Consider the following 27,012-nt stretch of genomic DNA (forward strand, 5'->3'; position numbering starts at 1 on the left):
GCCTGCCACCACACCTGGCTAATTTTTTGTATTTTTAATAGAAGCAGGGTTTTATCATGTTGCCCAGGCTGGTTTCAGTCTCCTAATCTCAAGTGATCCAACTACCTTGGCCTCCCAAAGTGCTGGGATTACAGGCGTGAGCCACTGCGCCCAGCCCTGGCTGCCTTTCTTTCTGTGATGTTCGCATCCTAATGCCCAATACCTAGATCATGAACTCATTAGTGAGGAATTCGAGATGTCCTATGATATCATTCTCTTATCACGTCTCAGCTGGAACACGCCCCCTTGCCTGCCCTTCAGTTCCTCGGCTAATTCAATTTTCGCACCTGCAAAGCTTACGGGCTGTGTGAGCCTTGCTCTCTCAGTCCCCAGCATTTACTGCATGCCTGCTCTATGCCTCTTGCTGGGGTCACAGAGAGAAGTCCCCAACCCCCTGGGTGGTCACAGACCCACGGGAGAGTAAAAAACCTCCTGCTGAAGACAGCAAGGAGGTGGATTTGTCCCAAATTGACCATGGAGGCAGAGGCATGATAAAATCCTGTGGGCGCACGTAGGGGACAGTCCCTCCTGGAAATGAAGGGCACCTGGAAGAGGTGCCTGCATCTGGATGCGTCTGATGTCGTGCAGAGGCTCGGCTGACTGGCTGGGACCCTGGGGGCTGGGCCTGACAGCTCCCACTTTTCGACTTTCTAAGTTTAGTTTTTTGAAACTGAAAGCAGATAAAGCAGTCCTGACTTTATCTTGGGTTCCCAGCGGGATGATCCAGCTGGCATCCTGAGGTTTGCTCCAATCTCCGGGACTTGGAGGAGTGCTAGGCTACAGCCTGGATGAGGCCACATCTGGGGCTCCGGTGGGAGTGACAAGGACCTCAGAGGCAGCAAAAGCCTGCGAGGCCCTCGGCGCTGCAGTGCGGTCACTGCCTCTGCCTCTCACCAGTCGGAGATGTGAGGGGCTCCCTAGCCTCCCAGGCGCTGTTTTCCCATCTGCTGCGTGAGCTTGCATTCTGCACGTGGCTGTACGGGTAGTTCTGGAGGCTGCATTCTTTTTCCCCAAGGCACCCCAAGCATCACAATTATTTAGGTCTTTTCCTCCTACGGTGAACTTCCTGTCCCATCAGCCACCTCATCCAATAGCGTTTGCCTGTTCCACGGCCATGAGCATTGGGTTCTTCTCAACGAATCTGCGACCCTACTGGGGTCTTGATGTGAAATTCCCAACTCCGCTAAAATTGGGGTCAGGGAGGGGTAAGGGAGGCCATTCTTGGAGGTCATGCGGCTCACCTTCCTCGTCTCATGAATGGGGTCTCAGCAGGAAAGAGGTGACGAAGGGACTGTATTTGTTCAAATAATAAAAAGAAGAAGAAATTAATACATTACTGTTGAGAGTGTGACACCTTTCATTTGAACAGGGTCCATGAATGAGTGAGTGGGAATCCCGATGGGGTGGAGGCCAAGCCTGTGACTTTCCCCGGCTGTCATCTTTGTTTAGATGGCGGTCTCTCCAAGGGCACTGGCCAAGAGCACTGCATGTTTTATCACCTCCATGTCTTTTATCATATTCAGCACAGGGGGTGCATTGAAAGTCTAGGGGTTTTGGGTGTGTGGAGAAGACACTGAACCCTCCTGCCTGTCCTTTCCAGACCCCCTCAAGCCCCGGCCTGGCTGCCATACCCCCTGCCCCAGGAGCTCCTTCTGTAGCTGACTGCATGCTCCTGGGAAGCAGAGGCTGTGTCCTGCTCAGGGGCAGGACAAGTGGTGAACAGAGTGGCAAGCACAGGAATCGGTGACTACCCTAGGGTCAGAGGGCAAGGAGAGGGTGCTGCGGCTCCAGGAGGCTGGGAGAGCTAGAGCTGGGGCCTGTCGTAGAGAAGCCTGGCCACTGCCGGACCTACTCCTGATGGGGTGGAGAGTAAGTTCTAGAACCTTCTGTCCTCCCTTTCTCCAGCCTCCTCCTTGTGCCTCCCCTTGGCTGGGCCCAGCTGGAAGCCAGAGGCCAAGGGAGCCAGGGATGTCATCCTTGGGGTCAGCATGCTGGGGCCAGAGAATGGATGAAACTGGGGCCAAGAGGGCAGAGCCACAGCCAGAAGGACAGCCGAGTGTCAGAAAACGCTGGGGGCAGATGCGCCGGCCCCAGGTCCCACCCAGCCCAGGGCCCAGCCTGCTAGCTGGTCGAGAAAAATGCGAGTTTCCTTCAAATGGCGAACAGAAGCAACTGAGAAGGCAGCAAGGCGGTTGATGGTAAGGAGGCAGGAGCCGGGGCAAGTCTGATTTGCACCTCCTTGGGCAGGCCCCACCCTTCCGGCCTCTGTTCCCTCCTTGCCAGGCTGAAGGCCTTGGAAGAGATCCCACCGCCCAGACTCCACAGGGCCCCATGACTCATTTTGCTTGTTACATTCCATGTGGGTCTCCCATCTGCAGATGCCAGGCTCACATTCAGGAGGCATGTTTGTGAACGAAATGGGAGGTTTGCCCTCTCCAGGCACTGGCACTCTGACCAGGCCACTTAAATGCAGGAGAAGACACAGGAAAATGAAATGAGTCTCCTGAGATGTGGCCTCAGCCAGGGCCTGGGTACCAGCAGCTGTGGGGTCCTCTGGTAACGTAGGGACCAAGCTGAATCATGAATAGCCCTGTAGAAAAATGGATTAAGAGGTCATGCAGGTGCCAAGCAGTCAAATCCGAACTCTGCTTACTAAGGGAAACCCTTGCCCTCTGCCTCAGCTTGCTTCATGCAATGGGGACTGGTGGGCTCAGGGGACCTGGAGCTTCCTCCCTCAGTCCGGGCCACCAGCCCACGCGCACTCCAGTGCTAGATTCACTGGCCGGGGGAGAATCATTTTGGAAATCTGAGGACAGGTGTGGCACCCTGGTGTGAATTTCAGCCATGCCACTTACCAGCTACAAGATCTGGGGCAGGTGCCTCAGTGGCCTTGTGCCTCTGTTCCCTTCCCTGTGAAATAAGCTTTGGTAAGGAGTAAGTCAATCAGGAAGCTGGCTGGCTTATCCATCTTTGGTGCCTGGAAGTGTTAGTCATCTCCTCTCTGATCTCTCTTTCCTGGGGAAGTCTTCCCAGATCCTCCACCCTAGGCCAATGTCCTGTTCTGTTTCCTTGTCACCTGCCTGACTCCCAGCAGGCTGCCTGCTCCTCAAGGGCATGGATGCATTTGGTTCATGTGGGCACCAAGCTGAATCTTTATCCTCCATCCCAGCACAGGCCTGGCGTGGGGTGTGGTGCTTCCTCCAGTGGGGCTTCCAGAAGGTTCTCCAAGGTATGAACCAGGTTGTAGCTTGTGGTTACCAGCTATAGTGAAGGTAATGCCAAGTGACTCTGGGCCATGATTTTTATCTGCGGGCTGCTCCCTCGCTCATTCCTATTTTTTCCACCGATCATTTCATTCCACAAAGGTTCACCTAGCGTCTCTAAGGCACCAGGGAGCACAGGATAAGGGGAGAACTCCGGGGGAGGGGGCAGAGAATGAAGGAGAGAGAGAATGAGAGAGAGTATCATGAGAGTATCGTATAAACAAGTCATTCCCCTGCAGAGGGCTGAGCGGGCAAGAAGGGGCCTCCGACCTCCATGGGGGGCTGAGGCAGGAATTCCCCAGGGAAAGCCCAGGAGAAGCTGAGAACCCAGCCTTTGAGAGAAGAAAGGCACTTAGAAACTGTCCGCTACGACTCTCCATGGGGAAGGGAGGAACCGGGAGGCCAGGGACACTGGAGGCCCTGAGTGCGGGCCTTGTGACTTCCTCTCCAGGGTTTTGTGTGTCTATTTGTCTCTGTATGTCAGAGACATGCGGCAAGAGAGATGGAGTTCAGATGGTGGCTGCCAGAGGCCTCCCAAAGAGCCCGTTGAGAGCCTGCCCAACTATAACATGACAGGTAAGCAAATACTGCTTGAGGGGGACCTTTGGCCCCCACTTTCTGGTCATGCCCTTGTCAGCATCCATCTTCATATCTAGACAGCTGTAGGGGGTTTATCTTTACTCTCAAAAGCAACTTGCCATTTAAAGAAATAAGATGAAGTCTGAGGAGCCTTATCTTACATAGGGACGTGCTTGCTAATTGAATGTGATTCCTGGAGCTGATAAGGGATTATTGTCAGGTTCTGAATTTCCTGTCCTTTTTCTGACTTCTACATCTTGGGTGTGTTGGAGTCTTCATAGCTGACATGCTCAAAAGTACTTCCCACCTCTCTGATGGGAATGCACAGTTTGTAAGGCATCTCCTGATGTCTGCTCTTGTTTGAGTCTCACAGCTGTGAAGCGAGAAGAACAAGGAAGAGGATACCCATTTTGCAGATCAGGAAACTGAGGCACAGTGAAGTCTGGGAACCTTCCCAAGATCACACAGCTGGGGTGAAGGGCAGAGGCTGGTTTTCCTCTGATCCCCCAAAGCCCTGGAAATCGGACCTTCGAGGTTTCCCAGGTTTCAACCCTGGTGCTTGGGCATCAACGCAAAGGTGTTCAGCCAGTAAAATCCAAAAACTAAATGTGGTTATACCAAATGTGAACACCTGGGAAACCTCAGGGGCTTAGCTTCAAAGTGAATGCAAAGAAACAAAACCATTAAGCTACTGTCAGAAATAGATGTTGGAAACAGATGTTAGAAATAGATGTTGGAAATAGATGCTCAGTGCTGCAAAGGAAAGTTAGCACTGAGACAAAGGATCTTTCAGCAATGCAATTTTTACCTCCTGGGCATCAGGGATATCTTCACTAGCCATCTTGCCATAAGAGTACAATGAACAAAGGAAAACACACAAATTTATCCCTTACACATTTGGGGTCGTCCTTACTGCTGTGTCTGATCTCCATTGGCTGGAGCTAGAGCTCACAATCTAAACTAAAACACGATTGGCTAACAACTTAAAATTTTCTTTTTTTTTTTTTTTTTTCTTTGAGAGAGAGTCTCACTCTGTCACCAGGCTGGACTGCAGTGGCGTGATCTCAGCTCACTGCAACCTCTGCCTCCTGGGTTTAAGCAATTCCTCTGCCTCAGCCTGCCGAGTAGCTGGGACTACAGGTGTGTGTCACCACTCCCAGCTAATTTTTGTATTTTTAGTAGAGATGGGGCTTCACCATTTTGGCCAGGATGGTCTTGACCTCTTGACCTTGTGATCCACCCTCCTTGGCCTCCCAAAGTGCTGGGATTACAGGTGTGAGCCACCGCAACCAGCCCACAACTTAAACTTTTCTAGACAGGTAAAAGCAATGGAGAGCTGGAAAATGCCTATGAGCACATCCAGCACAGATACCTTGGTTAAAGTACAAGAACATAGAACGTGCTACATGCCTGTAAGCATGGCACGTCTAACAGCTACATGGGGTAAGGCTTAACAAAGTCATTCACACACTTATTCTTTAACAAGAAAGAAAACTTTAAAAAGGAACTTCTCTACTTCCTACAGATACTGTTCAGTTCTGTTTTGTTCAGAACAGCTTTAGAAAAGTTATGATCACTTTAAGAAGAAGCCTACTGCAGGTGCCTATCAGGACAGGTAGCATCACAGAAACAGTTACTGATTTTGTGAGGAACGAGGCCGAATGGTAATTGAGCATCGATTCTGTCTCAGGCTAGAAGTTTTCCAAGATTCTGCCCGGAATGCTAGGATAATCGAATATCCTTACATATATGCATAGTGCCTAATGAAGCCTGGCACAGCAGAGAGAAAGAGACATATTTTAAATAACATTTTTCTGCTTATAAAAATTAATATATATGTGTTTGAATGAAGTTGGAAAATTACAAAAAATAAAGTGACAAAAACACATGGAATTCTACCAATAAGAGATGTTTATTTTCAACATTTTGACATTTATCCTTATGCACCCAGGCTTAAAAAAAAATGAGATCATAGTGTATGTGATGATTTTTAACAGCATTTCTCATTCAACATGTAGTATCGACCTGCTATTTTATAGGGGCAAGAGAGCGTGTTGGTTAACATAATGGATTCTGGAATAGTCCCTCAAGCCGTGGGCAAGTTCTTAATCTCTTTGTGCCTCCATTTCTTCCTAAATCAAATGTGGATAAGAGCAGCACCTTTCTTAAATTCTTGTAGGAGTAAACCAACTAAATACGCACAGGGCTTAGAACAGGGCCTGGCACGGAGCAAGTTTTCACTGAATATTTGATATTACTATTATTTCAGTAAAATTATTTAAGCCTCCCCCACTCAGCCCCACTGCTTACTTTGTACTGGGCATTTTTCATGGTCTTTTCACACATGTTGTCACATTGAATTTCCAAATGATGCCAAGAAATTGATATTGCCTCCCATTTCACAGTTGTTAAAACTGAAACTTGGAGCAGACAAGTCACTTGCCAAGTCATGTGGGGATCGGCAAAGCCAGGATCAAACCCCTTCGGGTCCTGTATGACCCCCAGGTCCTTGGACTGTGCCCGGACCACCCTGCTCCGGATCTCAGCTCTGAGCAAACCAGAGCAGCCCTGAGGATGCGGCCATTGATTTGTCTGGCATTGATTGTTGCTGCTTCCTAGGGCCGTGTATGCAGGGAAGGAGGCCTTTTCAGTCCGTTTTGTAACCTGCCACGTACCTCCAATTATTTTAAACCAGCTGCTGCCTCTCCCTAAAGCTTCCTTAGTCAGCTGGGTCTGAGATTCCTCCAAGAGCAACCCTTTCTCCAGTGCCTGGTAGATTCCCAGCATTCCATAAATGCTTGTACAATTGAGCTGAAACTTTACATATTTAGTTTGTTTACTCCTGCAAGAGTATAAGAAAGGTGCTTCTCTTGTCCCCACTTTCTTTAGGAAGAAATGGAGGCACAAAGGGATTAAGAACTTGCCCACGACTTGAGAGACTATTCCAAAATCCGTTATCTTTATTTTTTACTTTTAAAAAATAAACGTTGGTAATTGGAGGCACTTTGGAAATGAAAACAAGACCCAAGAAAGACAAAGAAAGGAAATGAGGTATTTTGTTAGAGAAGACTTTGAACCTCCACCCCAAGGAGTACCTAGTAAAAGTGAGAGGAGGTGGAGTCCCACAGTAAATTGGAAAAAGCTTTGGTCCAAGACCAGGCCAACCTTAGTTCTGATCCCTGTGTGACCTTGAGTGAGTTTCTATTTCCCTCAGCATCCTCTGTACAGTGGGGACAAGGCTGCAGTGAGGACAATGGGAGAGAATGTGTCTGGAGTGTCTAGCATGTATCGGGCATGAGTTTAGACTTTTTTATCTTTTTTTCTTTTTTGAGACGGAGTCTTGCTCTGCCACCCAGACTGGAGTGCAATGGCACGATCTCGGCTCATTGGAAACTCTGCCTCCCAGGTTCAAGTGATTCTCCTGCCTCAGCCTCCCAAGCAGCTGGGACTACAGGTGCCTGACACCACACCAGGCTAATTTTTGTATTTTTAGTAGAGATGGGGTTTCACCATGTCGGCCAGGCTAGTCCTGAAATCCCAAAGTGCTGAGACTAGAAGCATGAGCCACCGTACCCGGTTGAGTTTAGACTCTTAAGAACAGAAGGCTTGTCTTCTGTGTTGTAGAAATTGGTGGCCTTAATTTCTAGAAGAGTATTGGGCACACTGTAGGCATGAGGAAATGTTACTGGACAAATGAATACTTAACAAATAAATGTTAGTTTCTCCATCTCTACCATTCTACACAGGTTCCAGGGGGCAGTTAGGAGGATGTTAGGTGAGGGAGTGGGAAGTCGGGGGAGGCGATGTTAGAATGAGAGAGAAGCAGTGTAAGGAGTAGCAATGGGTGCAGGAATCAGAACCAGCACATCAGAGTTCCACTTTCAGCTCTGCTACTGGCAAGCTCTCCAACTGCGGGCAAGTTGCCTCATCTCTTGGGGTCTCAATATCCTTATGAGATAATAGGGACACTGATAGTACTTAACTCACAGTGTTGTGGTCAGGATTTAAGAGCTTTAAACTTATACTCAGCATAGAGCCTTGCACAAAGGAAGCACCCAATTAATGTAAATCATCATCATCATTATCAAAACATTTTATTAATTCAAAGAAAGAAGTTAGATATTGGTGGGTAATAAACCACCCTAAACTCACTGGCTTAAAACCACAACCATCTTACATATTCATGTATATACATTAGATGTAGATTGGCTCTGCAGGGTGGTTTTCTGCTGGTCTCACTCAGGTTATTCATCAGGTAGTTAGTTCTACCTACTGGGGCTGAGTAGTCTAGGAGGGCTTCATGTCTGGCCATTGGTGCTAGCCGTCAGTTGACTGCTCTTTTCAGCTAGAATGCTCATCTCTGCTCCATATGGCCTCTCAGTCTCCAGAAACTAGCTGAGGTTTCTGCATAGGGTGGTCTAAAGGCTTGGTTCCAAAAGAGAGAGCAAGAGCTTCAAGGTCTCCTGGGGCCCAGACTCAAATCTCCCACAATGCCACTTCTGAATCTTTCTATTGGTCCAAGCATGTGGCAAGGCCAGTCCAAGGTGTGGAGAACCAGACTCCACCACTTGCTGGGAGGGGCAGGGGAGTCACACTGCAAATGAATGCGCACACAGAGGTAGGGGAGATTCTTGCAACGGGCTTTGCAAACAGTCCTTCACTGGCAGGAACTGACATTTTTGAGGCCCTGATTGCTTACCAGGCACTTCAGCTTCCGCAGACATTATCCACACAGCAAAATGGTGAGGCAAGAACTTCACTGTCACCAGGAAAACTATATTCGGGCCAAGTCTGCCAAGCCATTAAGACATAGGAGATGGTGGGATTGAGGCTGCAGATCAGGGCCTGGGGGAAGGGCACCTGGTTTCTTTCTGTCAGTGAGAATTACAGGATTCTAGGAAAACCATAATGCTATAATGAATTACAGATAAGAAGTAAGATTTCTATCATGTGTGCCAACTGAATGATGAGGTTGATACATTTGGAAGGGAGAGCTTTATTTCTCACGAAGGATTGCAGCCTGCGGGGTGGCCATTCTGGCAGGCTAGGGAGCATAACCTCCAGCCAGAAGCCAGGAACAGACACTTCCAGGGGGGGGCAAAGAGACGGAAATGTATGCTGAGTTGGGTGGCTAAATATACATATTCAATTAGATGTGGGAGGAGTCGTGAATATTTATGAAAGTAAACATACACATGTGCAATTGAGTTTCATGCTTTTCCATGGGACCCCCGTTCAAAAGTGGCAGCATTAGCGTGATCTGAGGGTGTTGAAAACCCTCTCTGCATAGTCTCTGTAGACTGGCCAGGACAACTGCATGGTTGGTGGGCTCTTATCACTGCTGAAGCAGTAAGGACTAACGGAGCCAAATTCTGGAGAGGAGAGCTCTTCTGAGAGTCAGCGCTGCTCGCTGCTGGGATTGTCTACAGTCTGGGGACAGGGCTGAGCGCCCAGGCCTGGTTCAGTGCCATGGCCACTGATGGGGATGGAGAGACACATTAGAGACTTGAAGGGCTTCAAAGGCCAGAGTGGGTTCCTCTTCCAGGTGTTTGCCACATTCTAAAGCTGTGCAGGGTGGGGAGTAGGAAGCAGAATGAGAAAGGCTCTGAACAGCAGAGCAGAGTTTTCCGTAGTGTAGAAGCCCAGAAGAAAAGGATCAGTGTTGAGGCTCTGCCAGAGAAGCCCTCAGTGAGCACACTGAGCCCCCACCTGGCTGCTGTTGATTTTTGACCTCGTGGTGCCCTCAAAGCCAAGGGTGAGTTTCAAACGGAGGATGACTTCTTGTGGTTTAGGAAGACCATTTTGAATCCCTGTAGGGAAAGGATTGTAGGAGATGGGAAACTAATGGAGAGGGGACAGTGAGAGAGAATGTTGCCTGGTTGTGGACAATGGCTGATGGGCCAGGTGGTGTCCTTTATTTTTATTTATTTATTTATTTATTTTGGAGATAGAGTTTTGCTCTTATTGCCCAGGCTGTAGTGCAATAGCATGATCTGGGTTCACCGCAACCTTCCCCTCTTGGGTTCAAGAAATTCTCCTCTCAAGTAGCTGCGATTATAGGCGCCTGCCACCATGCCCAGTTAATTTTTTATATCTTTAGTAGAGACAGGGTTTTACCATGTTGGCCAGACTGGTCTTGAACTCCTGACCTCAGGTGAACTGAGGATTACAGGCATGAGCCACTGTGACCAGCCCCCATTTCTTTCATAAATCAAAAAAGCAGAGACGCATGAGCAGACAGAAGAAGGCACGCTGCTTGATGGAGAGGCCATCTGTCACAGCAGCAAACTTGGGAAGATTAGGAGAAAGCAAAGGTGGAAAAGCAGCATCATTTGTCTTAAATGATAAAAAGAAAAGAAAACTGACATCATGTTATGAAAGGAATTTGATAGGTTTTGCAATGAGAGAGAAGAATTTGTTTTCATTAGTGTTATATTAAGTAAAATTGAAACTGGGGATAGGTTCAAATTAAACTGAAAAAAAGGTTATCTGAGACTTGGAGATGAATCGGCTCAACCATCTCATTTGAGGAAGCCTGAGGCCCAGGGAGAAAAAATGGCCCGTTCAAGGGACCTAGGAAACTGATTACAAAACCACCTAACACTGTTTCTTATTCAGTGGCGGGAAGCTTGTCTTTCCCGATCCTGGGCCCCCTCCTTAGATCAGGGGGCCCCTCCTTCTGTGACCCTTGGGTCTCTGGGTCCCACTAAACACATTGTAATAGTTAACTTGTTGGAGGGGGTTATTGAACAGAGAGCTCCTAGGTGGCAAATACTGTATGATTCTCCTAATTCCTCTTATGGTCTCTTCCACCCATGAGTTATTTAGAAGGATATTTTCAAATTCTTCACATGTGGGCTTTTCCTTATTTTCTTATTATTTATGTTTGAATTCTATTATAATCAGAGAATATGGTTCATATAATATCCTTTTTTTTTTTCTTTTTTACTTGTTGGGGCTTGCTCTATTTCCAAGATTATAAACATATTTTGCAAATGTTCCATGTAAAAGTTTGAAAATATTATGTATTTGATTATTATGGTTCCAGACTTCCATATATGCCCGTTACATGAAACTTGTTCATTGTGGTCTTTGAATTTTCTTTGTTTCCTCACTGGTACATTTGTGTGCTTGATCTGTCAAGTTCTGAGGAAGATATGTTTAAATATCCAACTATGGCAGTAGACTTAACAATTTCTCTAATTTTCTTAATTTTTGCCTTATATATTTTGAGGCTGTATTATTACCATTTAGTGCATATGAGTCTAGTATTTTTCTATTGCACTATGAATCTTTGTTTTATAATTAGGTAATAGCCTTTACTATATTTAATAGTGCTCTGGAGTCTATTTTGTTTAATGTTAACGTGGCTATTCTGAGTTTCTTGGGCTAGTATTTGCTTAGCACACCTTTTCTCATTCTTTTACAGCCAATTCTTCTCTGTCTTTATATTTTTAGTATGTCTCTGTTAACAGCAGATAGCTGTATTTTGAATTTGTTAAGCTTAGGTCAATCCTTGTCTTTTAAATGGAAAGTTAGCCCTTTATAATTATTATAACTGATATATATCATAATATGTATATTATAACTGATATATATATTTATCTGTCATCTTGCTGTGAACTTACTGTTTACCCTGCCTTTACTATGCTTCTAATTTTTCCCTTTTGTTCCTTTATATGAAACCGATTAAGTTTTCTTTGTTCTACCTTTCACCCTAGGTATACATTGTATTTCTATTATTTTAGTGGCTACGCTTTGAAGTTTCAATGTGCATTCTTGGCTTGGTATCTCTAGCTTCCACATGCACTCAGAATCCTAAGAAGGCTTCAATTTTAATACCTCCCTTTCCATCTTTCATTTTGCCCAGGAATATATTTTCATTCTATTTTTATACCTTTCACGTTAACCACTATTATTATTTTATGTAGTTAATACTTTTTTAGGTTTACCAGTTTCTTTTTTACTTTTTTATTGTACTTTAAGTTCTGGGGTACATGTGCAGAACATGCAGGTTTGTTACATAGCTATACATGTACCATGGTGGTTGTCTGCATCCATCACCCCGCCACCTACATTAGGTATTTCTCCTAATGCTATCCCTTCCCTAGCCCCCTAATCCCTGACAATCCCCAGTGTATGATGTTCCCCTTCCTGTGTCCATGTGCTCTCATTGTTCAACTCCCACTCTTGAGTGAGAACATGCTTGTTTGGTTTTCTGTTCTTGTGTTAGTTTGCTGAGAATGATGGTTTCCAGCTTCATCCATGTCCCTGCAAAGGACATGTGAAGTCATCCTTTTTTATGGCTGTATAGTATTCCATAGTGTATATGTGCCACATTTTCTTTAACCAGTCTATCACTGATGGGCATTTGGGTTGGTTCCAAGTCTTTGCTATTGTGAGCAGTGCTGCAATAAAATAAGTGTGCATGTGTCTTTATGATAGAACAATTTATAATTCTTTGGGTATATATCCAGTAATGGGATTGCTGGGTCTAATGGTATTTCTAGTTCTAGATACTTTAGGAATTGCCACTCTGTCTTCCACAATGGTTGAACTAATTTAGACTTTCACCAACAGTGTAAAAGATTCACCAGTTTCTTTACTTGCCATTCTTTCTTGTACTTCTTTTTCTTTTGAGTTTAGTTTAGTTCTCCCTGGAGCACATTCCTTTCTAGTATTCTTTTAGCAACGCACTTAGCAGTAAAAAACCTCTCAGTCTTTGCCTGAGAATGTCATTTATTTATTTATTTATTTTTACAGTTAAGGGATCATTTAGTTAAATATAGAATTCTAGATCCTTTTATTTCTTTTTGGTGATATGACAATGTTCTTCCACTGTCTTCTGGCTTTCATCAAGAAGCCTGTTATTGGCGTAACTGCCACGTACTTTTAGGTAACTCATTTCTCTCTCTCTGTTTGCTTTTAGCATCTTCTATTTGTCTTTGTGATTCTAGAGTTCTGCTACAAGACATAGATTCATTTGTATCTATCCCACTTGGGATTTATGATTTTGGAATCTGAGAATTTGTGTCTTTCAGCATTTCTGAAAAACTCTGTTATTATGTATTTGACTATTACACCTTCAACCCCTTGTCTTTTCTTTCCTTCTGAAACTCATATTAACAGTTTTAGACTGGCTCAACGTTTTCCTTAGTGGCTCATAACCTCTACATGTAGCTCTATCTTTCTGTCCTTCTAAGCTATATTCTGCGTAATTTCATCAGATGAATCTCTGAAACTCATTTTTTATTTTTTTCTGCAGTATGAAGACTCTGTAGCCAGGTCATTCGGCCTACTAAAATAACCTAAAATTATTTTCAGGTTAAATGAGTCAATATAGATAAAGCTCTTAGGGTTGTACTGGCCCATCGTAAGTGCTGTATCCAAGTTAGTTAGACATTGTTTTCATTCTTTTATGAATCCACTTTGTGGTCTCTATTCAACAGTTCTACTATTTTATGTTCTTGGGGGAACTTAAACTCCCTGACAAATACATCTTGTGTCTTCATTCATGAAGGGTTGTTTTCTTGGGTGCTTCAGAATCTTGACTTCTGGGGCTTTATCTATAGGAATCCGCTGCGTCTCAATGTCAGCCCCGAGGACATCACAGGCTCAAGGGTATCAGGTGCGTTCTTGGCCCAGTCATGTCAAGGATATTTCCGGCCAGGGGTACACTTATTAAGGGCACCTTTTCATATTCATTTATCAAGTGGAGGTTTCTGGGCCATTCCAGTGATATGAGTTGAACCCCAAATTCCCAGGAGACATTGGGCTGTGGTTACGTCTTCTCAAGGATGGCTTTTTTCTCCTCACCTAGAACTCAGGCCAGGGCAGACTTCCTCTCTGTCTCCTAATTTACCCTGTTACTGAGGGGACAGCCCTCCCAGGGCCTTGGGTTTGTTCCAGCATCCACATCGAATGGCATCCCCTGGTTTACAGAGGCCAGGGCAGCCTTCCAGGGGTGGCAGTGGGATCATCGCTCATGTGGGTTTTCCTTTTGTGACCTGTGAGATCCTGTTCCTGTAGCAGAAACAATAAGGCCATCTTAACCGCAGCAATCATGAACCTAGAGCTTCCTGGGTGCAAAGCGGCGTTCTAAGCAGTTTGCGTGTTTTAACTCATTTAGCCTTCATGACAACGGTATCTGCACACCATCAACCATGTTTTACAGCTGGAGAAACTAAAGCACAGAGCTGCTCAGAAACTTGCTTGGGGTCGCCCAGCCAGTAAAGTGTGGAGCTGGGATTTGAACCCAGGCAGTTTAGGGCCACATTTGTGAGCTTAAGCCTATACCAGGCTGCCTCTCAGGCTATGGGAAGACATTTTACAGGATTTCTGGCCCATAAAAGTGAGTATTCGATAATAGCTATTGACATTATTATTACAAATGCCATTATTATTGGTGTTGCTGTTGTTATTTACAAGTAAACCCTGGTTCCAGGCCTCGGGAGCTCCTGGGCCAGGACAGCCAGACACACACGGAAGGGAGGCTTGTGCCCCAGCCTGGTTTGGCAGGTGTGCAGTGCCTGTAGCTTGGCTGGGGCAGGTGGTGCTAAGGAGAAAGCACGGGGGAAGAGTGTGCCAGGGGTCGGTGTGGCCAGGATGGGGGTACAGTGAGGAGCCCCAGGACACAAAGGGAAGGGGGGCAGGGGCCAGATAGCGGAGGACACTTGAGCCAGACCAGCAAGCCTGGAGCTTCTCCTGGAGGGGTGACAAGCCACACAAAGTCCTTTTGTGGAGGAGTGGAGCCCGATTTATTTAAAAAGCTAAACTCTGTGCTGAGTTTTCCAATGAAAGGAAGCTTGCAGAGGAATCTGCGGACAATGCTATCTAAGCAGGAAGAGAGTAACGACAGTGAGGATCTGGAAAGAGCTGATGTGTGTGGGTGGTGGTGGAGTTTCAGAGCAGCCGTGACACCCGCGTCCCTGCCAAACACTGTCCACCTCGCCTTCCCATGCGGCCGTCTACTGTCCACAGCCACCCAGCGAGGTGCTCACCCCTTCTTGCAGATGAGACTGAGGTGCAGAGCGGCGCAGTGAATTGCCAGGGGCTGCCCTGGGGCAGGAGTGCGTCCCAGCCAATGTGCCTAAACCTATACCATACTGCTGCTCCAGTTTTACAAGGAATGAGTAGGCAGGCAGTTCTCACTCACAGACACCCTTCTCTCTCTTTCTGCTTCTGCTCCTCTCTCTGTCTTCTCTTCCTTCCCTCTCCTCTCCCCCTCTCCTGACCTCCTCCCACCCCTCCCCACCACAGGCTTGTCACCAGGACCCCCACGTTGACTTTTATTCTATCTTAGAGGAGACTTCACCAATCCTGGCTCACTTACATGCCTCCCAGGGCTGTGCCAGTGCAGGACTTGGGAACAGCATCCTTCAAGGGAGTCCGGGCCAGAGGGGACTTTGCTATGCCCAGCCGTTTCCCATAGGCACCCGAGCCCCACATGATTGTAGTCAAAACAGCTCCTGCCAAGCACACCCCTTCCCCCCAGCCCACTCAGTAGCAGACATCAGAGCGTCCCGGCTGGCCGAGTGCTGGTGTCTGGGACATGGGGATGAGCCACATAGCTCCAGCCCTCAGGGTCTCCAGCCACATAAGCAGGTAACTTGTGTGGAGTCTGGTTTGTGCCCGTGTGTGCTGGGAGAGCTCAGAGTCAGGGTCAGGGGCAGCCCCACAGCAGCTGGGGAATATGGGCGTAGGGACAGGAGGTGCAGGCAGGAGCTGCCATTCATAGAGGCCGGAGTAGGAAAAGCCCCACCACAAAGTTCCATGAGTGGCAGACTTGGGACCTTGGATCTTTTCCCAGAATCAGCAGGGAGCCATCCAGAGTTTCTAAGTGGGGTGGTAACAAGCAAACACCGCACTTATGTTCCATGAAGCTAATTTTCAAAAGCACCCTTGACAAGGTGTTTTCACACACATCCCAGCATCTCATCCTTCCTCCACCGTCTATGAGAGAGGAGGGCAGCTAAGACGTCGTGTGGAAGAGAAGACCCAGTGGCAGAGAGGAGGCTCGCTGGGATTGCTCAGGATCCGTGAGGCAGCACCACGCTCCATCCAGGGCTCTGGCGTCTGGGTCCTGATCGCTGCTGCAGCTCTTCAAAGGAGAAATTCATTTACAAAAACTATAAGGCAGAGAGAAAATGATGACATTTAATATTAATGATAATATGGTTTCTGCCACTTAGTGAGTGCCTGCTGCCTGCCAGGAGCCGCACCACCGTTATAAATGCGCTATCTCATTTAAGCCATGTAACAATTTGTGAAGCTAGCTAGTAATATTCTCCTCTGTGGAGAAGGAAACTGAGGTTCAAAAAAGCTACCTTCTATTTCTGCAGATCTGGGATTGAACTCCAGCTCCCTTGCTCTTTAGATGTTGTAATGTGCTCGTGGGCAGAGGCTCACACCTGTCATCTCAGGACTTTGGGGGGCTGAGGCAAGAGAATTGTCTGAGCCCAAGTTTAAGACCAGCCTGAGCAGGATAGAGGGACTCCACCTGTATACAAAAATTAGCTGGGCATAGTGGCATGCACCTGTAGTCACAGCTACTCAGGAGGCTGCGGCAGGATGATTACTTGAGCCTGGGAGGTCGAGGCTGCGGTGAACTGTGATGGAGCTACTGCACTCCAGCCTGGGTAAAAGAGTAAGACCTTGTCTCCAAAACAGACAAACAAACAAATACTGTAATATTCCCACTGCAGTCTGATGCCTTCCTTCTCCAGGTGGACAACCACCGGGTCGCCTCAGGTTCAGAACCTGTGCACCCGGACAGCACCAGGCCAGCTGTCCGCTGCCCGCCTCCCTCTCTGATGGCTGGATTCCTTACGGAACCCAGCCTAACTGCTCATGTGTGTGCTCCATAAATGGGTCAAGGGAAGAGTGTGCCAGAGTGGAAATGCTACCTGCTTCTGCTCTCTGGGGCATTTAGCCAAGAACGGTGTACATGGTTGGCCTGCCTGTGAATACAGCTGGCCAGTGGGTTAACACCTGGCAGGTTAGTGAGTTACACCTGCTTCTCCTTTTCTCACCTGAGAGGAGGGGCAGGAGGCCAAACATTGCATGGAAATTAGAGACAGTTGGTGGGGAGGGGGGCATTGGGAAGATCTTAGCATTTGGGGGTCAGGTGACGACTCTCTGTAGACACTCACTGAACTGGTGTCATTGCGTGACTTCTCTTCTGCCTTTCTGCATGGCTTGCAAAATTTGGCTCCCTTTCCCAGGCTTGCTTTCCCCTTCTCTGTGTGCTCTGCCAATTTGCTTGAATCAATAAACAGAAGGAGGAAGTGACATTGAATGAGACAGTGACACCAAGGGGTGATTTCTGTGTGAAAGCCTAAAGGAGAGCCCGGATCCATGGAGAGAATGGGAGGAGGGGGTGTGTGCAAACTTTAGGATCCCCAGAAGCCTTCCTGGAGGAGGCAGAGCTGGACGAGAGGGATCCCCGCCCCCGCCCCCACAGAGAATGTGGAGCGGGCCTCCCCATCAGACATCACAGGAGCTGCTGATGACTGGTGTGTGGAAGGAAGGGAGGAAAACCACCATGCAGAGCCTACGTTTGGAGCGTGGAAACGTGGCAGACTCAAAGTGCAGAGGACAGGTTTCTAGTTCAGCTTGGCCTCTCCAGGGCTGCACAAGCTTGGAGAAAATTGTCCTGTTTTTAAACTTCCTTTTTCTCTTCTGTGAAATGAGAATCCTGTCTAAGTCACTTTATCTTCACACATGAGAGACTGACAGTGAAAGTGTTTTGCAAACCATAAAGCTCTGTTCAAATGTAAAGATGTGTTCTTCTACATGGGAACCCGACACCACTCCTAGACTCCCTAACTGATACTTGCGAGGTGTCCCTTGCGCCTGTGCATCAGTGTTTGGGGGCTGCCTCTTGGTTCTCTTTCCTTTGCCCTGGATACAAACCCCTGAGGTCATGGGAACACACCAACCAAGTAAGCTGGACTTTGAGTCTGCAGGGACTCAATCCAGGGGGTGTTTTCAGCTCAGCCCCAGGCTTGGGGAGTTCCTTTTTAGCTGGGCCTGACAGAGATGGATTCCTGCAGAATCTGCGACATGGTTCTTTTGTCCTAGTCTCACTGAGACAGATTTAGGCCATCCCACTTTCATGTGAGCTTTCGCAGCTGGACCTGAACTGTTTGCTCACTTATGCACAAGGCATTTGTGCACCCCTGGCCAGGACCGTCTCTCCCTCTTTCCTTCCTTATCCCCTTACCCCTTTGCCTCTCTGCTTCCCACCTCTCTTCTTCCATGTGTGTCTTTCAACATTTTGAGGAGCACCTGCCAGGCCCATGCTGGGCATCATGGACAGCAGAGGTGAATCTAAGCATGGTCCCTGGCTTCGTGGGGCTCACGTGCTCCCAGAGGAGATGGGCACTTGAGTGCAAGATTGTAAACTGTAACATGTATGCTTCACTCAGGGAGGGGGGTCAGCTCTGGAGAGAGGGGGAGGGTGATGAGCAGACCCACCCAGGGTGGAGGGGCCCCGGGGGCACTTGCTCTGCACCCCCTCTCTGCAGAGCTGCTGCACACATGCCCAGTGAGACACAGGAGGCACTGCTCAGACACATTGACTAAAGCGTTAAGGTTGTCTAGTGTTTCAAGATTCACAAAACCTGAACACTTTGATTCTTCTAATAACTGTATGAGGTGGTCAGCTGAAAATATGAAAGTAGTTCACAAAAGTCTGGTGGTGGATTGAGCCAATACCAGAAGCCAAGGTCAGCCTGCAGGGTGGGAAGTCAAGGGAGGATGGAGGGCCAGGAGTCAGGGGTAATCCCTGTAGAGCTGACAAATAGCACCTGACACATAGAGACACCCAGCAGGTAATGTCACCTCTTATTATTGGTTGCTGTTTTCCAAAGAAATGGACGGTGCCCAGAGACCATCCAATCTAACAACCTCATTAAACAGAGGAGGAATCTAGGGCCCAGACAGATGTCAGTGGGAAGGCAGCCATGGGACAGCAAGTCCAGTCTCCCTGATTCTCAGCTGCGCATCCACACTCCCCACCATACAGAGCAGCCTGTCATGGGCCCCATGTTTTCTCTGCCATCACCTGGCTGTCATCATGCCTAGAGGTATCACCTGTATCCTGTTAGATACAGGAGCACAGTTTAAAGGCCATCAACATTCATGAGGATATAAACCTATCAAGTGAAAGCCACCTCACACTTGGCATCTCTAGTAGAGCCCAGCAGGATTTGCTTACCTCAGGGTAGCCAATATGTAAAGCTGGTTATTGTCACAACAGACCTTAACGGTCTAGCATCTTCAACACTTAATTGCCCCTTATTAGATTGTCGCAGAATGAGATAATTGGACCAAGCACTTGAACTTCTGACTCTCCCCTGTTTATTTGGTGGTGCGCACAGATGGGGAATTGCACAAGTGCCTTTTAAGGCCGGGGTTCTCAGAGCTCTGGGCGGACTGAGTTCACTGCCACTGTGTTTGCTCAGGGCGCGCTGAATTCATAACAGCTGCATTCCTGGAGTTTCTGGCTTTTATTTTTCTGCTTATAAGAAGTAAATTGTACATTTCCTTTCCCCTTTCCTTCTGTCCTTTTGTTTCCAGTACAAGTCCCTGTTATTAAAACACAATTCACTTCAGAGCCAGTTCTCTTGGGTTTATAAAAGTGCATATCTCATATTGAGCATAAAAGTCAAGGAAAGTTAATGTTATTCCTGAAGGAGAATGCGCTCGCTTTTGCAAAACAGAATGTAAATTCTGGCTATCTTGGCTGTTGGGTTTGGGATAAAGGAATATTTACATAACTTCCCGCCTTCAAAGTGATGCAGCTATGGACTTGAAAAAAAATGTGCCGACAGGCGCATCAGAGCCTGAAAAACCTTCACACCTTTGAAAACTGACTGGTGCTGCTCCAGGATTCTTGGTTGGTCATTGAGACACAGATATAACTAATTGCATGATTTGTCATGGCATGATTTATAATAGCAACTTCTTAGACACAATCTAAATGTCCATCTGCTGGAAGTGGGTAAGTACATGATATATTCACTTCATGAAATAGTGGCCTTTTCACATGTATTCAGCACTATTTATAGAGTCTACTGTGTATCAGGAACAGTGTGGGGAGGTAACTATATAATGATGAGTGGGAAAATTAGGCATAGCAATAACTGCTACAAGATGATGCTTTGGGGAAATCTTATAATTCTAAGTCAAAAACCCCCAGAAATGTTATTATCTCAATTTTGCTGAAAGCACGCAAAATGCTGGGAAGGTTGACTTATTTTTTGTTTTTAGATCTTCCTCCAAATATCTGTAAGGCGCACATAAAACATCTCTAGTAGGGAAAAACAAGAAAGATTTTATAAAAGCATTTGACATGCTCATTTGGAGGTTCCCCTGTTGGGAATTGTGTCTGTATGCAGGAGTCAGTGCACCTTTGGAAGTGACAGGAGAAGGTGTGTCCGCAGTGGAATGGCTGCTGGCCCCAGGGCGATGTTTTATCACTGGGAAGTCTGCAGGGTATTTATGCCTTCAGCTCATCCTGGTGCCCATCTTTCTTCCTCCAGACCCTCATGGGAAACCACAGCTTCTCCATACCCGTCCCTGTCAGCGCATTGATCTGCCGGCTTGTTTCCATAAGCACTTGGTCAGAGGAAACAAAAGTCTTACATCATTTGCTCCACAAACTCCCGTGGTGACTGGAACCCAGCTGCTGCTGTCTGAGGTAGCTTCGGGATGTGTGTGTGTGTGTGTGTGTGTGTGTGTGTGTGTGTGTGTGTGTGTGGCGTTTATGAGAGGGGAAGAGAGAGAGCAAGCCCATGAAAGGGCTTTGTTTACAGTTTTGTCTTTGACCTTACACGACTACCTTGCAGTTTGTATTCCAGGATCCTGCCTGTGGTAGAGCCTCAGAGAATACAAAGTGTATATTGTTTCAGAGTAATTTTGTGAAGGATTTTTATTTTTGACTTAATGAGCTCTGTCTGAATTAAATTTTAAGGTGTATTAGGAACATTTACCGTTTATAGATGCCATAAACATTATGTTCCTTAATATTTGCAAGTTCCATGCATTAATGTGAGCTCCGTATTTGCAGAGGCCTCCAGGAAGCTGTAATTGAGACTCAGGTGAGTGAGGCAGGCCACTCAGGGTACATCAGTGTCAGGGCACACTAGGGTTCTGGAAGCCCAGGAGAGGGACTCAGGCAGGTGTTGTGGGGGGGATTGGCAGTGCATTTGAGGAAGGTTTTCTGGAGGAGGCCATGTCTGAGCTGAGGTGTGAAGAATGGGTGTATTAGTCTGTTCTCACATTGCTATAAAGATACTACCCGAGACTGGGTCATTTATAAAGGGAAGAGATTTAATTGACTCACAGTTCTGCATGGCTGGGGAGGCCTCAGGAAACTTACAGCCATGGCAGAAGGAGAAGGGGAAGCCAGGCACATCTTACATGGTTCTCTAATGGGACAGAACTAATACGATAGGTGCGTATATGAAGTGGAGTTTATTAAGGAGCATTGACTCACATGATTAGAAGGTGAAGGTGAAGACCCACAATAGGCCGTCTGCAAACTGAGAGGCCAGGAAGCCAGTGCAGGCTCTGAAACCTCAAAAGTAGGGAAGCTGACAGTGCAGACGTCCATCTGCCACTGAAGGACTGAGAGCCCCTGGCAAACCACTGGTGTAGGTCCACAAGTCCAAAAGCTGAGGAACTTGGAGTTCGATGATCAAGGGCAGGAAGCATCCAGCACGGGAGAAAGATGGAGGCCGAAAGACACGGCAAGTCTGCTCTCCCGTCTTCCCCTGCCTGCTTTATTCTAGCCCCGCTGGCAGCTGATGGGATGGTGCCCACCCACACTGAGGGTGGATCTCCCTTTCCCAGCCCACTGACTCAAATGTTAATCTCCTTGGGCAACACCCTCACAGACACACCCAGGATCAATACTTTGCATCCTTCAACCCAATCAAGTTGACACTCAGTATTAACCATCACAGCTCTCAATGTGTGTGGCCTAAGTCTACAGGCTGGAACCATTGGGAGGAAGATGGGGGGGGTGTTAGGAGTGACCCCACAGCCTACTCATGGATCACACCTGGCGCCAGGCCAGCCTTCTCCCCCCCACCCCCACCCCTCACCTCTCACCCAGCCCCGTGGGTTCCGCCTCCTTTCTGTCATTCTCTTGCTTGCACCTGCGCTGGTGGGTTGCAGTCCAGGCACTAATGCTCACCTGTCCCCAGCCTCCCCAGCCGCCCATGCCACAGAAGCCTCCTCCCTGAGTCTGTCTGCTCCCCATGCCCCTTCCCCTTGTTAGCAGTTAACACTGTTAATAGCACAGGTGAGGTGCCAGGCTCTGCGCTTGGCCTGGCGTTCGCACTCAGGGCTCATTGCCGTCATTGTGTCTGTCCTTGTTCTTGTTGTTATTACTGGACTTGGAGTCAGAAGCAAGTTCAAATCACAGCTCCACCACCCTTTAGCTGTGGTCCTTGGGCCACATGCCTAATCTCCCTGAATATCAGTTTCTCGTCCATTAAACAGGAATTATAATTGCTCCCTTGCATTGTTGCTGAGATAATTAAATTAATTACATGTGCAAAATGTCAGGTCCCATTCCCTCCTGGAACAGGGAAAACCGTGTCTACCCAAGGAAAATCCATCCTGTATCCCTCCTTAGAGTTTCTGCAGGATCCCTGGGAGGTAAGGTGTGAAAAGTGGTTTGTGAATGCTGAAGTGCTATCAAAATGGTTAGAACGATGATTACACATTACAGTTTAGGGCGGCTGGGACAGAAGCTGGGGTGAGGTGAAGGTCTAGGCTCCTGCCTCTCAAGCCTCTCTCAGAGTCATGGGAGCAGGATTGGGAGACAGAACTGATGAGGAGACCATGCGTTGTGTGTTACTTGGAGTCAGCTGGAGTCCAGCAAACTCCCCAGGTCCTTTTCCACCCTGGACTCTGGCATCCATCTGTCCATTCCATGAGCACTTCATGAGGGCCCTTCCAAGCTGGGCGCCACCATGGATGCAGGGGCTGGAGGGGGCAGGAGGACAGCCTCATGGTGCTTACTGTCTAGAGGTGAGATGGTTAGACAGGCAGTTGACAAGCAAGGCACACTGCCAGCAAGACCTCTTCTGCGGAGTCGCCCATTGCATGCCAGGCCTGCCCCTTTCCGTGGGTTCAATTCCCCCAAGGACTCTGTCTTATTTTCCTGCATAGCCCCAGCACCTGATGCAGGGCCCCACACCTAGAAGGTGTTTGATAAGTAAGTGTCAGATTGGACCAGCTCAGTGAAAGCTGACTTCTGTGCAGTAGAACCAACCCACAAGGTTATTTTTTTAACATTGTATAGGAAATAAGGAGTTGAGGATTGCATCTTTTCAGGCAGTTTTTTTGAAAGACACAGCTCCTGGGTTCTGAGGAGATGGGAGGGCCCATCCGCTGCCCTCATCCCTCACTGTCGTGTGCACTGCAGTGGACCCCAGCTGCTCTGGGGCTAACTCTCCCTGCAGGTGGCCTCTGTGCTGTGGGCTCTGACACCTTCCACCCTGCAGGCTTTTCTTCTGGCCACTGGGATCTGAGCTGGGGCAGCTGCCCTGAAATTGCTCAAGTGGGTATTTCCTCTGGGTTCCCATCACTTTCCTGCTTACCCAGAAACCAGCATGCTGAGGGCAAAGCCGGGGGCCGCTGTTGCTAGTTCCTAGGTTCCTGTGGCGGTTTTCCAAGTGGGATCAGCGACGCTCTGTTGCCTTTTGTGCCTGGTGCAGCATCTGAGCCTTCTCTGCCTTCACGGGCAGCCCTCTGGCCACACCCTTATCACAGCTTTCCCTGGCCCCGTTTCCTCACCTCCCAGCACCGGTCGTCAGACTGCTCTTTCTTTAGAAAGGCAGCACTTTTTATATCACTCCTGTGTGCAAAAATACTTCTTACATCCACCCCCTCTTATCTGCAGGGTAAAATCCAAGCTCTCTTCCTTGGCATTGGAGCTTTCTACCCTCTTGAGTGTCGCCTCCTCCTCCTCCTCTCTCCAGCGTGGCATGCCAGCTCACCCACCCGGTGCCTCCTCCCGAAATACAGTCTGTATCTCCCAGCCCCCTGCCTCCCTGGAAGCTTTCCCCACATCAAAGCCCTCTTGCTTTCTGATGCTGGCAGGGTCTGTCTGCTGGAAGCCAACTGTAACTTTGCATTCTGTTACTTTATCTGCACTGTCTCACAGCATTCATCCCTTTCCCCGTATGTGCACAGAACATGTGCCACCGTCTACATATGCAGACATGCATGTGTGTATGTGTATCCTGGAGGCTATTCATCCCAGGGCCTCAGGCTTCTCCCCGAGCCCACCACCCCACTGGGAGGCAGCTCTTGGCTTCTTTCTGAGCTCCTGCACAGAATCCACTTGCATGGCAAGACTGAGCACTGCAGATTTACTGAAGAGTCTGTCAGGGAGCCCAGGAGGATGACACGTCATCAAGTCTATCGCAGGCAACTGAACATCCCCACCAGGATGCCGCTCATACCCCGGGATCCTCTCTCAGCGTGGAAGGGCCCAGCAATGGATGGGGAGCTGGAACTGCGCCTGGGATGCTGTGTGGCTCTTCCTGGACCAGCTACTTGCTCAGGTGTCCAGGTCTCAGGTCACTCAGATAAGCAGGCCACATCCCAGAGAAATCCTGACTGTGGTCAGAGTTCTGCTGTGCGCTGCTCCTGACACTCCTGGAAGCACCTTACTAGTGGGCTCGGCTGTTCTGCCCTGACCTGGACACCTGAGCAAGTAGCTGGTTCAGGAAGAGCCACACAGCATCTTCCTGGAGGGGTGCTAGTAAGACCAGTACCAAGGAGTACTAGTGAGACCAAAATCTAGTACCCCTCGGAGCCCACGGCACACCTTTGCAGTCAGTAGCTGTTGATGAGCATGGAGTTGTTTACTTTTGCTCCACCATCATGGTACTTGTGCTTGAAGAAACAAATGCAATGTTTGGCCAGGTGCAGCGGCTCACACCTATAATCCCAGCACTGTGGGAGGCCAACACGGGTGGATCACCTGAGGTCAGGAGTTAGAGACCAACCTGGCCAAATAGTGAAACCTCATCTCTACCAAAAATACAAAAGTTAGCCGGGTGTGGTGGCACATGCCTATAGTCCCAGCTACTCGGGAGGCTGAGGTAGAAGAATTGCTTGAACCCAGGAGGCAGAGGTTGCAGTGAGCCGAGATTGCGCCACTGCATTCCAGCCTGGGTGACAGAGCAAGATTCCATCTCAAAAAAAAAAAAATGCAATATTTATTCTTTCCCCTCATCTTCCAAGCTGAGATAATCATCACAGCCAGCATGGAGTAGGTGCCTGCAATGTTCCAGGCCCCGTTGTAGGCACCAGGCACCCTTCAGCTCACTTCATCATCACCACCAACTCCAGAGTGGACCAACAGAGAAGCTCATTACTTTCCCAGGATCTCACAGCAAGTGAGTGGCAGAGGTGGGATTTGAACCTAGCCGTCTTGGTCCAGAACGTGAGCTCCCAATGGCTTTGCAGCAAGCACTAATCGACATAGAGTCATCATCGGTGTCCACGCGGCATTGTTTCTAGGACCTCCCAAGGAGACTCACATCCGAGGATGCTCAAGTCCCTGATACAAAATGGCACGGCATTTGCATATAACCAACACACATCCCCCGTGTGCTTCAGGTCATCTACTTAGAGTACTTATCATCACTATAATACCTTGTGCAATGCAAATGCTTTGTAAATAGTCATCATCCTGTGTTGCTGAGGGAATAATGACAAGGAAACCTTGTGCATGTTGAACACAGACTAAGCTTTCTCTGAATATTTCAATCCCTGGTTGGTTGAATCCACGGATGTGGATCCCACGAATATGGAGGGTCACCTGTGGAAACCCGTATTTCAGAGTTGATTTGGGTGAAGCATCTTCCCGCCTGGGCTTTGTGGGAGCTCAGCAGGAGAGCGTTTTCTTCTCTGCCATGGCAGCAGTTTCAGCTGGTGTGGTCCCTCCAGGGCCTGGTGGGCACCGACTCTTGTTTGCAGCAGCAAGCCCTGTGAAAGCCTGATGGCTCAGCATCTCAGCGTGGCGTTTGCTGACCTGGCATCAATGCTGTGATGCTGTGGGGTCAGGGTGGTTGTGTTGGAAGGGAGGTTCTGGAACAGCAGCCGTCCTCCCCACCCATGCTTCTGCTGACAGCTGCTTGGGAAGACCTTCCTGGGAGATGCTGCCTACATGGCCTCCTGCAGGTCTCTGTGGGGCTGCTCAGGCAGGAGGCAGCTGAGCCCCCTCTAGGAAAGGGTGTGCCCCTCCACCCACACCTGCCCCTGCCTCAGTCCACTGCCTACAGAGAGTGAGTGGAAGAAGATGTGAAGTGTCACCTGGAAGCTGATACACATTCAAGTGAGTTCATCCAGACTTCTAGAACCTTCCTGAGCTGTGGTAACCATGGAAACCGGGCACTGGATCTGCCAACTGTCAAGCCCGGGGCATCCTCTGAACTGGAAACAGGCCCCTCAGTCAGTGGCAGCACAGCCAGCTCTGGAAATGGCACAGCCAGGGGCCTTGAATGAGAGAGGAGTCCTGCAAGCTGACGCTGCCCTGCACCCCAGCATTCCCCGCTACTACCCACAAGCAGTGTCCCACCTGGGAAAGAGGGAGCCATGTTTGTTTCAACCAGGAGCTGTAGCAACACGTTCTCTTGAGAAGCACCGAGCTTTGAGCAAGCCCTTTGACACCTCTGGGTCTCAGTTTCCCGATCTGTGCAGAGGAATGCGGTCAGGACCAGTGATCCTCAGTCCTGGCTGCACATTGGAATCACCTGGGAGGGGCGTGCTTTAAAAGATGGCAATGCTGGGGCTCCCAGTGGAATGTTCCATGGATGGACACTTTTGGAAGCTCTCCAGGGGGTTCTGGCATGCTTCCAGGCTGAGAAGCACCGGCTAGGTGACCTCTGAGGTGAGGTCCACTTACAAGGGATGCACAGTAGTTAAATGCAGAAGGGCTGAGAGAGGTCATCATTTTCCTTAGTGTGCCTTTGGGATCTTGGATGCAGCAAAAGTCGATTTATGAGCCGCAGCTAACATGTGATCTGCTCTCTCCTTTCCCTCAGAGCTTCCTTCTGAAAACCACACAGTGAGCCCAGACCAGGCACAGCCCTGAGCT

At 48.4% G+C, this 27,012-nt stretch overlaps 1 protein-coding gene across 6 annotated transcripts in view; it reads left to right on the plus strand.

Annotated features, from left to right (window-relative positions):
- Positions 1 to 27,012, plus strand: part of CUNH4orf50 (chromosome unknown C4orf50 homolog) — a 120,129-nt gene that overhangs the window by 72,572 nt on the left and 20,545 nt on the right. For all 6 annotated transcript variants that reach the window (XM_037742219.1, XM_037742222.1, XM_037742218.1 and 3 more), the window contains one exon: positions 20,429 to 20,586. The gene's annotated coding sequence lies outside the window, so the exon portion shown is untranslated. The remainder of the gene's footprint in view (positions 1 to 20,428; positions 20,587 to 27,012) is intronic.

This window comes from Cebus imitator, unplaced genomic scaffold (assembly GCF_001604975.1).
Source record: "Cebus imitator isolate Cc_AM_T3 unplaced genomic scaffold, Cebus_imitator-1.0 Scaffold117, whole genome shotgun sequence".
NCBI lineage: Eukaryota > Metazoa > Chordata > Mammalia > Primates > Cebidae > Cebus > Cebus imitator.